Raw genomic sequence first — 17,402 nt, forward strand, 5'->3', positions numbered from 1 at the left:
ACGTTACGCGATTGGGTTCTCATTCCTGTTTCCTGTCCTGGCTCGTGACAATTGATCAGTACTTTCAACCTCTACATAATTTCTCTCTCCTCTCCCCTTCTTTAGTACCGCGAGTTCTCTTGACAACAATGTCCTTTATTCATGGATTTGATTGTTCTCACCATGTAAATAAATCTTAGTTTGTAGAATCAAACAACTTTACAGCTGAAGGTGAGGGCAGCAGAGCTTTACTGCCCAGATAACACCATCAAAACACAAAGGTTCTCTTATAAATCTCATTCTGGCAACAACGGCTTTTTCGTTTTGCTCTGTCAGAACTAAATACCAGCTTAAGACTTTGCTAATCTTATTTTGATGATTTTACATCTTTCTTCAAGGTTTCAAATCATTTATTTAGTCGTAGATTTATACAGGAATTAGATTTTTTTGGTTAAATTTTCCGCAAATCAGCAAATTCACTGTTCCAAAATTACTGAAAATACTTAAATTAATTAAATTAATAAAGACATTCTTTCCTCAAAATAAAAAGGTTTTTGGTCCCTCCTAAAGCTTTCTTCATTCACCTCATGTTGAGGTTTTTGAGTTTCTCCTTGCCCTCATGTAGGTTTTAGATCAGGGGATGGTGTCATAATAGTCTGTAGCTTGCAATAATCTGTGGTCTGTGCATGTCATGATTGCCAAAATGAAGACACCTGGGGCAATCGTTTGGCGCGCAGGAGCGCGCTCTCTGATTGGCTGGCACTCTCCTCTTAAGCTGTCAGCGCCCAGAGAGGAGTGTCAGACCGTACTTGTGTCTCTCTGTGTGTGTTGCCAGATTCCAGTACCAAAGACCTCTCCTGTTTGATTCCTGCCCGCCTTCGGTTTCGACCTGTTTCTGTCCCACGTTTACGACCTGCTCCCCTGCCCTGGCCATCGACCTGCCCGCTAAGCCGTATCGATTCTGCCTACCTGTCACGGAACTGCCGTTCCGTCCAACGCTGCCAGCGACCGACAACCATCGGCTTCCAAAGCAAACTCTGTCAGCTCAATCCAATAAAGATTCCTTTAAAACGAACGCAATTGGGTCCGAGATTCCATTCTGGTTCCTGACAGTGCAGCCTTTTGAGACTCCTTGTGATAAAGGGCTAAACAAATAAACTTGACTTAATATAAAGCAATAATCCCCACAATTGGAATACCTCTAATCAAATTTAACAAAACTTGCTTTGATCTTTGTACAAAATATTTGTTTTGTTCTTTTTCCCCTTTGTTAAAGATCTTTTCAGTGTTCTCGTTTGCCCGCGTCCCTGCGTCCTGGACGCATTATTTTTGCTGAGGACGCAATGTGTCAAATCAACTTTTTTGACACTAAATTGTCATTATCATTTTTTAACAAAGATTTACCGCACCGTCAGGCAGAATTTATTGTCTGCTCCTATCTTCGGTGTTTTTTCTTCCCGTTTTGACAACTACACTATGGATTACTTCTATCCTATGGGACATGGGTTTTAGCGCACAAAAAATGCGTGTATTCAAAGAATTTCAACTCCTTGCCCTGAAGAATTCTCGTGCCGGCGTGATGAAGGGGCCTATCGTGGAAGAAGAGCCGGAGCTAGCGAAGCGGCTAGCGGCGTTATAAGTCTTCGGTACCATCCGTAATCATGGTAAATGCGAACTCACAACCAAATAAGATCATCGAGTGCTGGTGGAAAACATCGAAGCGCACAGGGAGCGCAGTTGCTGTGTTTTGTGGAAACGTGGCTCACGTTTAGCATTCTGGACGCTAACGTGTAGCCACCGGGAGCTACCCGGAGCTATTCCGGCTTCAACGCCGCTAAACAGAGACACGAAAGCCGGGGGGAATCGGAGAGGAGGCGGACTTGCTAACACGAGGTGGTGTATCCCTGGATTTTCACAAAAAGATTTCCATCTGCCGCTGGGATGTCGAACTTTTGGACTAGCGTGACGTCATCCACTACAAGCACCCCTAGGGCATCATGTTAATCTGTTAATAAACAACGGGGTAGACTGCTGGAAGTGTGAATTTCCCTACAGGGATGAATAAAGTATCTATTTATCTATATATCTATCTATCCGCCATTGTTGTTTTGGTCTCGCGGTTCGAGTTTTCGTCTGCACGCCGATCTCGAGTTCGAGTTGTGTAGTGAAAGCCCCTCTCTTTTTAGAGAACCGGCTTTCTCGGCTCAACTCATTTAAGAGCCGGATCTCAAACGACTCACTTGCTTTGATGCATTATATTACGAATCATGATGTTGTATAAAGAAGTTAAGAAAAAAAGGAAGGAGAAAAGGAGAAAATGAAAAAAGGCAGGTTTGTGGTTGAATCAGTATATTACCAACAATAATTTAATGCAGAAAATGAATTCATAATTTGAATAAGAAAACTACATAAATAAACATGTTTGAAAAAAAAAAGATTTTTTTTGTATTTTGTAAGGGAAAATACCACAGTTTGTAAGGGCATGGAGCATACTAAATTTGGGGGACCCATAGATCTCTGATGAGACCCATAGATTTTTGAGCATGCGAGTCCCCGGGACCCATCACTTTTCAGAGGTAAAATGAACACTGCCTTTTAAACAATATAAAGGTTTTTTTACGACTTCTCTCTGATTTTCCCACTGGACTCCGTTAAGGGAAAGTAAAAACATGTTTTGCTGCAAATGTACATGGACTTTGATGCATTCTTGGAGGTGACAGACTTCTATTGCGCTCACTTTATTGTTTTGCACATCAGCTCAGGTGGGAAGGAGGAAGATAGAGGAGGATTTTATAGTTCTGATAATGATCTGCTCGCCGTTTGGCCTCCGATGTGCAAGGTCGCGCCGTGTCGTTTGCACAACGTGCCGGCCGTTACATGTACAGTAGGTTAAACGTTAGACGCCGCGTTGTAAATAAACAATAACTCTTGTTCAATGACCTTGAAAAGGGGTAACCGGTTTTGGCTGCTATCCCGTGTTTGTGTGTTTTGGTCAATTGAGGTCAGAAGGGAGTTTCAACACGTGGGTGAGGGCAGCTCGACCGCGTGGAGGAAGATAAAGAAAACTTCCTCTATCCGCACAAACAAGTCCAGAACGTGTGCAATCCCCTATTTGAGGGGGAGCGAACTTTTTTGACCCAAAGAGCCAAAGGAGCAAATATTTTGATTTATTTTTAGAGAGAGCCATACCATATATCTTAGGACAAAACTGCCAAATGCACTCTCATTTTTCAGCGCATTCTGTTTCTCTGTGTGATGTTAGATCAGGGGTGTCAAACTCATTTTAACTCGGGGGGCTACACGATAGAACAAACATTCTGTCGGGGGCCGGACTAGTAGATTAAAGAGAAAGAAAAATAGAGATAAATAAATAAGAGGGAAAAGGAAAGAGGGCAGGACAAAGAAAGAAAAAGAGAGAGAGTGAGAGAACGTGAGAAACACAAGAGATAAAAAGTCCTGAGAGAGGGGAAAAAGAAAGGGAGAGGAAGAAAGAAATCTAAAGAGAAATAGAAAGACAGAAGGAGAGAAAAGAGAAAAGAAAACGCGAAGGGTAGGAAGAGAGAAAGAGAAAAGAGAGAAAAGGAAAAAAGGAAGTTAGAGCAAAAGAAGTTAAAAAGACACACAGAGAGAGAGAAACAAAGAGCAACAAAGGAAGAGAAAAAGAGAGACACAGGGAGTGAAAGAGACAGAGAGTGGGAGAAAAGGGGTGGAAAAGAAATGAAATGATCTGCATTTATATAGCGCTTTTCAAGTCAATGACTTCCCAAAACGCTTTACAATGTGCTCCACATTTCCCGATAGCGGCCTTGCAGCCATGTAAGGCGCTAACCTGCTTATTGGGGATATTAGGGGTTCAGTGTCTTACCCAAGGACACTTTGACATGTAACGCGGAAGAGCCGGGATTCGAACAAGACGAGCGCTCTACCTCCTGAGCTACTGCCGCCCCCTAGAGAGAGAGAGAGAGAGAGAAAGAGAGAGAAAAAAGAAATACAAGTACAGTGTCTTTGTTCGAGGCACCTGGCTTTGGCAACATCAAGCTGACATATTTCAACCTGCAGCTTGTTTTTCTCTTGCGCTTCTCTGAGTGTTTTCTCGCGGGCCGGATTCAATCCCTTAGCAGGCCTGATCTGGCCCCCGGGCTGCCTGTTTGACGCCTGTGTGTTGGATGATTTCATCAAATTTATGAATCAATAATGCCAGAGCCTGTGTCCCATATCAACAAATATCCCACTTTGAACTTGTCTACCCCCAGCAGTTACTTACGATCATTAAGTCTCATTTTGAACCTCATTTTATTGTAAATAATGGTTTCAAAACAAGGTGTAAGCAGAGTTCTTTTGTAAATATGTCAAAAAAAAATGCAAACAAAAAGTTTCTCTAGCGCAGTGAGCGCATGTAACAGGGAGGGGAGCGTGCTGTCAGGCCCAAGGGATTAAATCCGGCCCGCGAGTCAACGCTAGGAGAAGTGCAAGAGAAAAACGAGCTGCAGGTTGCCAGGTGCTTCTCACAAACGCTGTACTTGTATTCCTCTCTCTCTCTCTCTCTCTCTCTCTCTTCCTTCCACTCTGTATCTCTCTCTCTTTCACTCTCTCTCTCTGTCTCTCTTTTTCTCTTTCTTTGTTCCTCTTTGTTTCTGTATTTTTACCTTATTTCACACTCTCTTCCTTTTTTCCCTTTTCTCTCCCTCTCTCTCTTGCTTTCCCATTCTCTCTTTCTCTCCTTCTTTTCTCTCCTTGTCTCTTTCTATTTCTCTCTGGATTTCATTCTCCCTCTCTCACTATTTCTCTTTTTATCTATTTTATTTCTCACGCTCTCTCCCTCTCTTTCTTTTATCTCTACCTCTCTCTTTCTCCCTTTCTCTCCATTTGTCCTACCCGTTCTACTTTTCTATCCCTTTCTTTCTCTTATTTCCTTTTCTTTTTTTCCCCGTTCTCTCTAATCTACTAGTCCGGCCCCCGAGAGAATGTTTGTTCTCTCGCGTGGCCCCCGGGTTAAAATGACTTTGACACCCCTGTTTTAAGACTTGATGAAAGTGAGAGAGGATTGCAATTCTGGAGGCAGAGAATTCTAAAGTGAAGCAACAGCTCCCTCTTCTGGAGATATGACAACAATACAAAAGAAGGTGAATTTCTCCTGTTGGTAAGGAGGGAATCTATTTTTCTCGCATCAAATTGAATAACTGCATATTCTTCGATTGAACAATGATCAAAAGTCTGCATCTATGGCACAGGTTCCCAAAATGCAGCCCGCGGGCCTTTAACAACACCAAGAGAAGCACAAGAGGAAAAAACTGCTGCAGTTTGAAATATGTCCAATTGATGTTGATATATCTTTTTCACTCTCTTTTTCTCTATCACCCTGTTTCTTTCTCTCTCCCTTCTTCTTATTTCCCTCTCGTTTTAACCTTTTCACCGTCACATTTTGTCGCTTCTCTATTTCTTTCGATATATCTCTTTCATTTGTCTTTGTCTTCCTCTCTCTCTCGCTTTGCTTCTCTTTCTCTTGTCTCTCTTTCTTTCCCTGGATCTCTTTCTTTCTTATTCTCTCTCTTTTCCCTGTTTTGCTACGTGTCCTTATCTCTTTCTCTCTCTCTCTCTTTATTTCGATTCTCTATTTGTTTCGATATATCTCTCTTTCATTTGTCTTCCTCTCTGTCTTTCTCTCTCTCTCTCTCTCTCTCTGGTTCTCTTCTCTTGTCTCTCTTTCTTTCCCTAGATCTCTCTCTTACTCTCCCCCTTTCCCCTATTTCGCTATGTGTCCGTCTGTCATTTTCTCTCTTTCTTTCTCTCTCTCCCTCTTTCTCTCTATCTCTCTCTCTTCCTCTTTCTCTCTGTCTCCCCCTCTCTTTCTCTTTGCTTCTCTTTCTCTTGTCTCTTTCTTTCCCTAGATCTCTCTCTTTCTTATTCTCTCTCTTTTCCATATTTTGCTACGTGTCCTTATCTCTTTCTCTCTCTCTTTATTTCGCTTCTCTATTTCTTTCGATATATCTCTCTTTCATTTGTCTTCCTGTCTCTCTTTTTCTCTCTCTCTGGTTCTCTTTCTCTTGTCTCTCTTTCTTTCCCTGGATCTCTTTTCCCTATTTTGCTACGTGTCCTTATCTCTCTCTCTCTCTCTCTCTCTCTCTCTCTCTCTCTCTCTCTCTCTCTCTCTCTCTCTCTCTCTCACTCACTTTTTTTCCTACTATGTGGCCCTCAAGCTAAAATGAGCTTGACACACCTGATTGATTTATGGTGTGTATAAAAAGGAGTAAGCCATTGCTTAATTCAACCCCCCGGGCCTAATGGAGCGTTTTAACTTGAATTCAGAATAACTTTTTTTGCGTTTGTTTGTAGAATATGAATTAAGTCGGAAAAACAATCTATTTTGGGTAGAAGAATAACAAAAATAACATTTTGGAGTGGCCATTTTGCTACTCGTTGTGGGGGGAAATTACATAAATATTTCCCCATTTTTATTACAGTGTGTAATTTATGTAGCACTATTTAAATACTATATCAACACGTTACATTGGGTATCGATCTATCTATTTATCTATCTATCTATCTATCCATCTATCTCTATCCATCTATCTAAATGCTCAGCCAAACTTTGATGGCGTTTTGATCAGGTATTTAGAAGTGATCCAATTGTTATTCGTTTAATAATTCTTATTGTGAATTATTTGGCGCCTCCTAGTGTTAAAACCTTTCATTGGTTAAAACACCAAATTGGTTCGAATGATAAGAAAAAAATACATCCGCTGTATGTCAAGAAAATCATATTCATTTTGCAAAACAAGAGGCTCACCTAGCGGGAGCTGACCTAATTTTCTGCAATCTTACTGCTACGAATTAGCATTTGTTTTGTCTACAAAGAATAGTGACATCTAGTGGTCAAAATATACACACTGTCCCTTTAAAGGGAAATGTGCTATAAAGCAAAAGGAAGAATTACTCAAAGTGACCAAAACAGGCAATTATCCCAATTTTTATAGCCAAGCTTCTTCTTGTTTACTTCAGGTACTCGTAGCAGCAAGATGCCAACTCCCTCTAGGTGAGGCTAGCGTTATGTAAAATAAACAAATCTTTTGTCCTAGGAGTATTTAAAAGAATGCACAATTATATGACCGTTTTTTACTTTTTGCTGATTATTGGAATCACTATTTTTTACCACTAGAAGGCGCAAACATGACACACAATGTCCTCGTTATGTTATTTAGGGTTCAACTTTTATCTAGCTAACTGTCAACAGATTAGCAACACTTTGATAGCTAAATCTAACATGTTTTTTTTTAAAGAATTGTACTCGATACACATTTTCCGTAATTTGCCATAACAGGGTAAAACTTTAAGAGTGACTCCTACAAGTATGACATATTTTAAGATAAAAAGTAAGGAGAGTATAAATTGAAGTTAACCTCTTTTTCTACAGTTGAATTCTCACCAATCTCAAATGACGTCACTTCCTGTAAATTGCCTTTATGGAATTGTAGTCTTTTTGGGGGGTAATTGACATGTGGATTACTACTACTGGGCAGGGTTGGGAAGGTTTACTTTAACTTGATTACTTTCAATTACTTTTGGATTACTCCAATACCAAATATGCTAATAAAAGACAAAAGAAACTAAATATGAATCAAATGATGACTCACAACACGTGGTAAGCTTTCTCTCCTGGCTTTGATCTCTTTGATCTCCGGCAAAACTAACATCAAATGCGACAGAAATAAAATGAAAATAAATCCAAACAGCTTGCCAACATCATATTTGCCGTTCCATGTATTCCGTTACTCCCCAAGCCTGCACAAAATTGAGTCATTTGATTCATATTTAGTTTCTTTTGTCTTTTATTAGCATATTTGGTATTGGAGTCATCCAAAAGTAATTGTTAAGTTAAAGTAACCCTACCCAACCATGCTACTGGGACATGTAGAATTTGAACGAAATAGCAAGTAACAATATAAATTAATACCATTTAATTTTATAATTGAATTAGATTTGGTGTAGTTTATCAAATTATTAGAGAAAAAAAAAGATTTTATAATCTATGGCCGACACCTCTACAGGAAATTGATTACGTTACACTGCGAACTCTATAAAATTGAGCGTTACCAAAAAAGTTGTCTAAAATACAATATAATATTTGAAATGCATTTCATTCAGGGTTAAATGATTACAAACACTTAAAGCGAATACTTTTGCAGACTTTAGAGAAATATCAGGGTAAGAAATAGATGCAGACTCGAAATGTTGCTCCAAACAGAGAATCGCCCTTATTTCCTTGTTGCTTTCTGGAAAACAATGCATTTAACATTCAGACACTCCTGCAATATCACATTTTTTCTCTTAGAAACTGATCCCGGGCCCTCATCCATACATGTTAAATTTCAGAAATAGAAAATCGGGAGATTTTTTTTTTTTCAACGCGATTATTATTATTATTATTATTATAGTTTGAAAAGACAACAATAACATTCGTTTTTCAATCTACTTTATTGTTATTTTATGTTTACATGTGATTATTACAATGTTTAATTAATCCAAATTTTCTGGTGTCCTTTAACATAGTCATATGGGGCACTCTTATTCGTCTGCTGCTCTCCAAGGAATGAGATCACGTGGAGTTCGAGATTATAATAATAATAATAATAATAATTTCCTTTGTATTGTCATTCTTTGTAACAATGTACACAGAACGAAATGTCGATACACCTGACCCGTTGTAGCGAGCCGATGCAGCCGCAGCCAACAGAGGGCGCCGCCATTTTACCAATTAGGTATGACTCGGCCGAGGCGCGAACCAGCGACGATTGCCGGGTCTCGATCAAAGCTTTTTCCGGTGCAGAACGGCGAAAAAGACGATGATACAGACTATGGATAATTCGTCTGCATTTTAATCGGCAAAACTTTGTTCACATAAAAATTTCGGCGACCCAAAAAAAAAAAAAAGACATTTTTAGAAATCGGTAGATGTTGCTCTCAGATCGGTAGACGGGAGAATCGTAGTCAAAGCGGTAGTCTCCCGACCAAATCGGAAGACTTAACAAGTGTCCTCACAGAGAACGGAAAAGTTATGTGGCCCCAAAGGAAAAGGTCTGGAGACCCCTATTTTCAACGCGATGTTCGCGTATTTATTTTGAAAATCCCAACCGGACACGCTTCTCTCTCACACCAGTCGACACTTCCCTTGAACTTTTTAAGGGGCATGGGAGTTCTCTTGATTCCCCCCTCCCAAAACTTTCCTTGATTTCAGCTGGAGGCATGAACAGTCTCAGTGTTACCGTCCAGCCTCGGAGACAAGTCACTAGGTAAGCAAAAGCCTCGGCGGTGAACTTATCATTTATCAGTAAGACAAATGATTAATTGGCATTTTGCGCTCCGTCTTTTTTCGCATTTATGTTGATGAGTGGTTTTGGAGTGGCTTCGAAAATGAGCAAAAAAAGTAAACCCCGCATTCCTCATTTCGCCTACTTTCAATTAACTGAAAACTTCGTCTTTCTGCCACATGTAACGCTTAAGATAAATCATAAGTATTGTGTGATTCATAATAATGCAGTTTCGTGATTGATACTGCTTTAACAAATTCGACAATGCCTCGTTTTTCACGGGGTTGCTTTCCAAAAAGGTCCCTCGATATTCAAAACCCGCGAAGGGGAATGCTTTATTTATTTTGAAGTAGTCTTATCAGTGTTTGGCACATTACTTTAAGCGGGTAATTAGTTATAGTTACTACCTACTTCTTACTAACAGTAACGGAATTACTCTTTAGTAACTAGTTACATACCTGTCAACCTGTACGTTTTTACCGTACAAAGTATGTTTATTATGCATTTTAAGACGTGTACGATGTAGAAGAAAATCTGTACGGAAAAAAGCAAATTTGTCAATGACGTACCATCCAGTATACACCGACTATCACGAAACGGCAAATCAATCAAGTCAAACCAGTTCGCCGTGGTAGCCTCTATCTCGGTATCTGTTTCTTGTTGAAAACGATGCGAGCGGTTTAATGCTACTGTGCGCATGCGTATGCCGCCTGGGGATTTCCCATCATGCATCATTTCAATCACACGTAAACAAAGTCTTAAAAGACATCGGATTTCATGTGTTAGTTGTGTAGTGAAAGGAGGTCCGTCTCTTTTTAGAGAACCGGCTTTTTCGGCTCAACTCATTAAAGGAGACTGGCTCTCAAACCGCTCACTTGCTTTGACGCATTATATTACGAATTATTATGTTGTATAAAGAAGTTAAGAAAAAAAGGAAGTAAAAGACAGGTTTGTGGTTATCCCTTTAATCAGTATATTACCAACAATAATTTAATGCAGAAATAGAATTCTATTTTGAATAAGAAAATGTATTATTCTACTTAATTATATTTGCATGTATTTCCTTCTACAGTGAACGTCCAAGCGACTTCATTTTTTAAACTTTTTTTATAGTAAACCTCATTCATGTCGAGCAACTCGGCATCTCACAACAACATGTTCATTAACAACAAATATGATATAACGAAAAACATTTACAATATAACATGTTAAACTACATAAATAAACACGTTTGAAAAAAAAATGGTGTAAGATTATTTTGTATTTTGTAAGGGAAAATAAGACCGTTTGTAAGGGCATGGAGTCTTGGAGCTTGACAGGTATGTTGTTACTATGGACTTTAACTATTCGTGTTACTTCAAAAATAAGTTGTTGTACGTCAAAGAATTTTGAAATCTTCTGAGCAGTATTGAGTCAGTTGATTTTTGTTTGTTTTTGTTGCTTTCATCCAGGGGTTAGACACCTATGGCTCTTTTGATGAGTATATACGGCTCAGAGATCAATTTTATTCCACGCAAAGCCAGGAAGATATTGTTAAACAGGATTTGGTTGAGATAGATATATATAATCTCTCAATCATAATTTTAACTACAGTTTAGAATTAAAGTGTCACACCAACATACCCTGTCGTGGCGGTAAACCACGAAATAATCCCTTCTATGGAAGCATCTATGTTCCTTGTTGGGACGCTTTATGATGAAAAGCCACAGAACAAACTTTAACCAAAAGCAAATGTTTTACCAAGAAGCTCTAGCAAATTTAGAGTAATTTAATTGGGTGAGCGGTAGGAATGGGCGGAGCTATACGCAGCCCGTGCTCACTCTTTCTCTTTTGCCCGGCACTGTCTGCTCCTAAAGTAAATATGTTGGTCTCCTTGGTTGCAATCATTTGTGAGATTTTTACATAATAACTTTAATTTGCACCTTGTTTTAAAATCATTACTCTGGACAAAAATTACATTCAAAATGAGTCTCAACACTCTTAAGTAACTGCGGAAGGGAGACCAATTTTAAGTGGTAAATCGATGTTGGACACAGGCTCTGGAATAATTTGAACATTATTGACTCAAAGGCAGACACAGGCAAAAAAAGGATGGGCGATTTTTTTTTTAGGGTCTGCAACAACGAATCAATAACCCCATATTATTAAAAGCATTGGTGGTGTTTTTTGATTCATGAGCCACTTAGCACGATAAATCAGTGAAATAAAATGCACTGAAGAATTAACTTTTGACTGGAGAGCGAGTTTGGCAGTTTTGCTGTATTTTGTCTTAAAATATATGATGTGGGTCTCTCAAAAAAAAAAAAAAAAAAATTAGCTTTTATGGCTTTTTGGGTCGAAAGGTTCCTGACTCCTGCTTTAGTCCATCCATTACAGATTATTATGTAACTTTTTTTTGTTGAAAATTCTTCAAAAGTGCTTGAATTTGGCCATAAAATAGGTGTGCATAATATTGCTGTAACTTCCATCCATTATCTGCACCGCTTATCCTCAGTAGGGTCGCGGGGGTGCTGGAGCCCATCTTGGCAGGGGACACCCTGAACTGGTTGCCAGCCAGTCGCAGGGCACACAGGGACAGACAATTCGCTCGCTCATTCACACCTAGGGACGATTTGGACCGGCCATTTAACCTAACATGCATGTTTTTGGAATGTGGGAGGAAACCGGAGTGCCCGGAGGAAACCCACGCAAGAACGGGGAGAACATGCAAACTCCACACAGGAGGTTCGATCTCATGACCTAAGGACTGTGCCGCACATGCGCTAACCACTGCTCCGCTGTGCTGCCCTGTGCAGTAACCTGATGACTTTCAATTACTTTTGGATTACTCCAATACCAAATGTTCTAGTTAAAGACAAAATAAACAGAATTTAAATAAAATTACTAAATTTTGTTTAAGATAAATGACATGTAACCTTAAAAACAATTTGAGGAAACGAAGGTCTAGTGGTTGCTTGTAGTACTACAAAAAGTGCTCAAATTTTAACCATGTTATTTATTAAGCATGATAGACAAGATATACTTTAAGTTCACATTGAGATCACATTACCACAGTGATCATATACAGTAGGAGATTTCGAACATCCATCCATTATCTGCACCGCTTATCCTCAGTAGGGTCGCGGGGGTGCTGGAGCCCATCCCAGCTATCTTTGGGCAGCGGGCAGGGGACACCCTCAACTGGTTGCCAGCCAGTTGCAGGGCATATCTTGAACACTTAATGGCAAAATACAAAAAGAAGAATCAATCATTTGCTAAAAGTCCCAGCATCACTAACGCACCAATTCGCACAACATAAGAAGCCTCACGAAACTGCAGGTTCGTGCCAATTCAACAAAATGAGTGTTACATTGGAGAAGGAAATCAATTAAGTGCTTTTACTTGCAACAGTGTGACAAACATTCAATCTGTTCAAACTGCGCAACAGATACAGACTTTACTAAGATTCGCAAGCAAGTTGTGGTTATTCCTTGTCTCATTCTGTCTCTCTCGTGGCAGAAATTATAATGTTGAAGTCCAACTTTGATGGCGATAAAGAGCATGGTTCTCTGCTTTTTGGTCCTGGCTCAGTTGCGTCAGCGTTTTGTTGACATGATGGCTTTTAGAGAAATTTTGAAATTGCAAACGATTTGCGGTTTCGACTGCAACATTATTGACGCAGACACAGACAGAAAAGGGGCGTGGCGAATCTTTTAGGGCTGCAACAACGAATCGATTACATCTATTATTAAGCGCATTGGTAGCTAAATACCTCATCGATTGGTTGTGTTGCGTAATTTATGAGCCACTTAACACGTTAAATCAATGCAACAAGTGCATTGGATCTCGCAACTTTTAGGCTTGTAGTACCACTTTGGTGCGGCAGAGGGTGCCTTACAAAAGAATTTTCCTTTTTTTTTTTTTAAACGCTTTTCTATTGAACCTTGACTGTTTCATGCCAATTTGGTTTGTAACAATGGAAAATTTACAAAGTTAACAATTTTCAAGGGAACAGAAAGTGCTGCAGAAATACAGAAAGGGGAAAAAAGAAAGTAATAAAATCTGTTTAAAAGAATAATGACAAGTTTATCTCAACACAAGGGGCATATTCTTAAGCATATTCATATTTGCACAGTGGGAATGTTTATCATATTCAAGATTTAATTAGTTTAATTAGTTTTTTTTTTTAAATTTAATGCTCTTTCTTCGTTTTTGTTTTGTATAATAAGATCTTTAGATAAGGTGGTAGAAAAAAAGAGTATCTTACACATTTGCAGGTGAATAGCATACACCTCTATACATTTTTATTATTTGACACTTGCATTTTTATTGTTTTATATTATCGGATATTCTGTTTTGTGCATTATTTTTCTATCTTTCCAAAACTTAAACTGAAATATATAGGAGGAAAATAAAAAAATGTGTCGTCAAAAAATCTGATTCATCGAGAGAATAATCAACTGATTCATCGATTTTTAAAATAAACTCTTTGGCCTATCAGAATGTAGAACACAATTCATAATAAAAATCCTTTAGTAAAAGTAGCAAAACAACAAAGAATATATTTTGATACAGCGAGGGATTACTGTCGACTTTTCTTTTTGCGTGTGTGTTTGCGAGGGGAGTGTAATTCTGCGAATGTAATCAAAGCTCATCATAAACATACTTTGCTTTGTATGTCAACAGCTTTGGGGCACGTGGAAGTGAGAAGCAAATGTAAAAATAAAGCTAGAGGTATCCTCATGCACAGAGCGTGATGTTGCTACTGTAGCCCTAAATCTTAGTGTTTCTATCTGGTCTGGTATTGTTGAAATTCATCAGTAGTGGTTTGTTTTGTGAAAGAAGTGTATACACAGCAAGGAGGGAAATCTGGCAAAGGGGCCAGACAGGTAGGGAAACTGATTGATTGATTGATTTACTGATTGATTGTTCTGATTCAGTCTCGAATCAAATACCTTATTTATGAATAAATATACTTGCAGACATATGATAAATTTCATTTTATATATGTTTAGAAATGGTTAATTTCATAAAATTGTTTTTGAAATTCTAAGAATAAAGAGAAGTTGTATTTTATATGCCAATTTTTAGGCACTAAAATTGATCTTATGCATTTAAAAATTCTAAAGTTAATAACAAAAATATAAACAAATATGATTCAAAATGTGACCACAGTGTTGGTCGAATCCGGTAAATGCGAGAGAACAAAAGCTGGCGCTGCCCTTTAGATAGAATGTGTATGTTGTCCTAACAACATTGTGCTTTTCCCTCGGGCGTCTTTATGGGACTGTACCTCAAGCCTTGAATTACTCCTGCAGCACCTCAAATAGACCCACTGTAAGTTTAGTCTTAACTGTCAGAAGGCCAAAAGAACTCGCTTGTTCTACAGACAAACGCAGCCCCAAAAGAGGGTTAACCCCTTAACGTTCCTGTAAATTTGCCAAAAATCCCAATCCAAGACCTACCCAAAGTAAATTGAATGCGGTTCTTAAACCGTTTAAAGAATATAGATAGTTTTGGTCTCATTTGTTAGGTAACAATCTGAAATTTTGTCCCAAACCTAAAAAAAAAAAAAAATCATTGTAAGTGCAACTAACATTTAGGAATCTGAGTTAGAACACACAGAAATAAGTGGTTTTTATTCTCGCCCAAATTGTTTTTTGCAATCAAATGCCTGCATACGAGTGTGACTTGGATATCTTGGCTTGAAAAAAATGTAAGACAATAGCTTGAAGCCTTACCTGGTACCTTCTCCAACTTGATCACAATCTGACAAACTAAACAGAAGTCAATCAATGATTGTGCACACTTGCACGTGATGATGGTCCGGAAAAATGAATCCCTAGTGACACCCGTTTATTTTGGGTAGGGCAGCATTAAACAATTATTTTCATAATTCATGAATCAGTTGATTTTTTTTTTTTCAGTTAATTAATGAATCGGATTTCTTAGACATTTTAAATATCCTTCTCTTTATTCAAATATCGAAGTTTTGGACGGATAGAAATATAGTGCAAAAAAAAACAATGGAATATTCTATAATATAAAACGGTAGGAAAAAAGGATTTGTTAATTTATTTGACAATAAATAAAAATATGTCAGATACTCTTTTTACACATTTTACATATAGACTTATCATTAAAAAAGGAGCAATACATTTTATTTTATGTGTAACCAATGTTTTTATCCATACATATAAAAATGTAAACCTACTTTTTAAAAATTGTCAACAAATTTGTTTTTTATGGTTGACTCTTTGAATATGATTGAATATTTTAATAGGAAAATGACATATAATATACTTAAGAATATACGTAAGTTGGAAATATAATTCATTTTATTCTTACATTTTTTGTATTTTTTTTTCCTGTTCTTCTGCAGCTCTCTGTTCCCTTAATTATTAAATTTGAAACGGTGTGCCACTTCAAAGTTGAAACTTTCATGCCAAAGTTGTTTATAACAAAGGCAATGTTTAATGAAATTTTTTTTTTTTTAATGAAAAAATAATTGTATGTAAAAATGGGTTTGGCGCCCTCTGCCGGATCAAAGTGGTAAAACAACTCTCAGCGTCACAACGGAATTGTGTGGACTCTTATTTGCATTGATTTAACATACTTCGTGGCTCATAAATCATGTGATACAACGAATCAATGATCTAATTAGGTGCCAATCGATTTTAATCAATTTTATTGATTCGTTTTTGAAGCTTTGATTTTGGGGTCTAGTTTGAACACAGTGTATATTTGCGTATCGTTATTTTCAGATTTCATTGGCTAACCAATGTGTCAATGATCATTTCATTCTGTTACTACTGGCTAAAAGTATTTAAAGCTAAAGGAGGTGATGTCCGTTTATCAGTACAGACCCTACAGACTAATGCGGGGCTGTTGGCTGTGAAATAAGCTTGCGATTGGCTGAGAGTAGGGTCGACAAAAAGGTCAGAGGCTAACGCCTTTATTGGAAATCATCTAGCAAGTCTTTTTTTTGAGAGGAGTTATTAAAAGTATGGATCCAGGAATGCTCTTAGGTGCATTGTATTTGATCTGTCGGCATTATCGTGTGTTTTAAAGTAAATATTTTACTTGCTGGGATTTACTCGACAGTCCTGGCTGTAATGAGGCCATGTTTGCGGGCAATCATCTCATTTGATTACTGTCAGGGGATGTACAGTAATTGGTGAGCTATATCTGCTTTATAGTTTTCGGGTAACTGATTGTGAAGTTTCTGTGATGAGTTCATTATGAAATGATCATCATATACCAGCTCAGTAGCCTAGATGGTAGTGTGCCCGCTTTGAGACTGGGAGGTCGCTGGTTCGCGCCTCGGCCGAGTCATACCTAAGACTTATAACATTGGTAAAATGGCGGCGCCCTCTGTTGGCTGCGGCTGCATCGGCTCGCTACAACGGGTCAGGTGTATCGACATTTCGTTCTGTGTACATTGTTACAAAGAATGACAATACAAAGGAAATTATTATTATTATAATTATTATATCTTGAATCCCAAGAGTTTGAGCTTCGTAATAATATGTGGCATGACTTATTTCAGTGACTGGTGACATCGTGAAGACACGACTTTATTTATCAACAGTCTGACGGCCTCAATTCTGTCTGCAGCCTTATGTAATGTGATTCTATTAAATTTAGCTCTGTAATCATGTACTCTTGTGATGCTCAATCCAATGCTTGGCGCAGATTTCCTTTTTTAGCTCTTTTATGAGGTAATGTTATCAGCCTGTTATTGTGAGCAAAGAAAAGCTGAAGTCAACAAGCGTCTTCCACGTTAATTAGCTGGAATGTCTGCAGACCTCCTGCGAAGCAAAACTAATACAGTATGTATTGTATTGTCTTGTTCTGCCTGTTAGGACGTTATTACTCTGTGTCAAGAAGAAATATTATGCATTTCAATCTGTTCCGAAGACCTTTATAAGCAGGTTTTGTACAGGTGCATGAAATCCTTAAAATTGCTTGAATTTTAATGTTTTCAAGGATTGAAAAGTGCTTGAATTTTGGGTGAAATTTGTTGCCATGTATTACAAAAAGTTTGTTTAAAATTAATGCCGACACTGCTACCTGGTGGCTCCTCTTAATCATTGCATTTCTTCTTCCCTCGTTATTAACGGCAGCCGGCATTAGTTT

General features: G+C 38.2%; 1 protein-coding gene across 5 annotated transcripts in view; it reads left to right on the forward strand.

Moving 5' to 3' along the window:
• Positions 1 to 9,164: 9,164 nt before the first annotated feature.
• kank3 (KN motif and ankyrin repeat domains 3) overlaps positions 9,165 to 17,402 on the forward strand; it is a 45,585-nt gene continuing 37,347 nt past the window's right edge. For 2 of the 5 annotated variants that reach the window (XM_088350064.1, XM_088350067.1), the window contains exon 1: positions 9,165 to 9,266. The gene's annotated coding sequence lies outside the window, so the exon portion shown is untranslated. The remainder of the gene's footprint in view (positions 9,267 to 17,402) is intronic. The other 3 variants (XM_088350066.1, XM_088350065.1, XM_088350068.1) reach the window with 3 other exon arrangements.

Source organism: Urocampus carinirostris, chromosome 12 (assembly GCF_059441175.1).
Source record: "Urocampus carinirostris isolate Australia breed hairy pipefish chromosome 12, RoL_Ucar_1.0, whole genome shotgun sequence".
Classification (NCBI taxonomy): Eukaryota; Metazoa; Chordata; class Actinopteri; order Syngnathiformes; family Syngnathidae; genus Urocampus; species Urocampus carinirostris.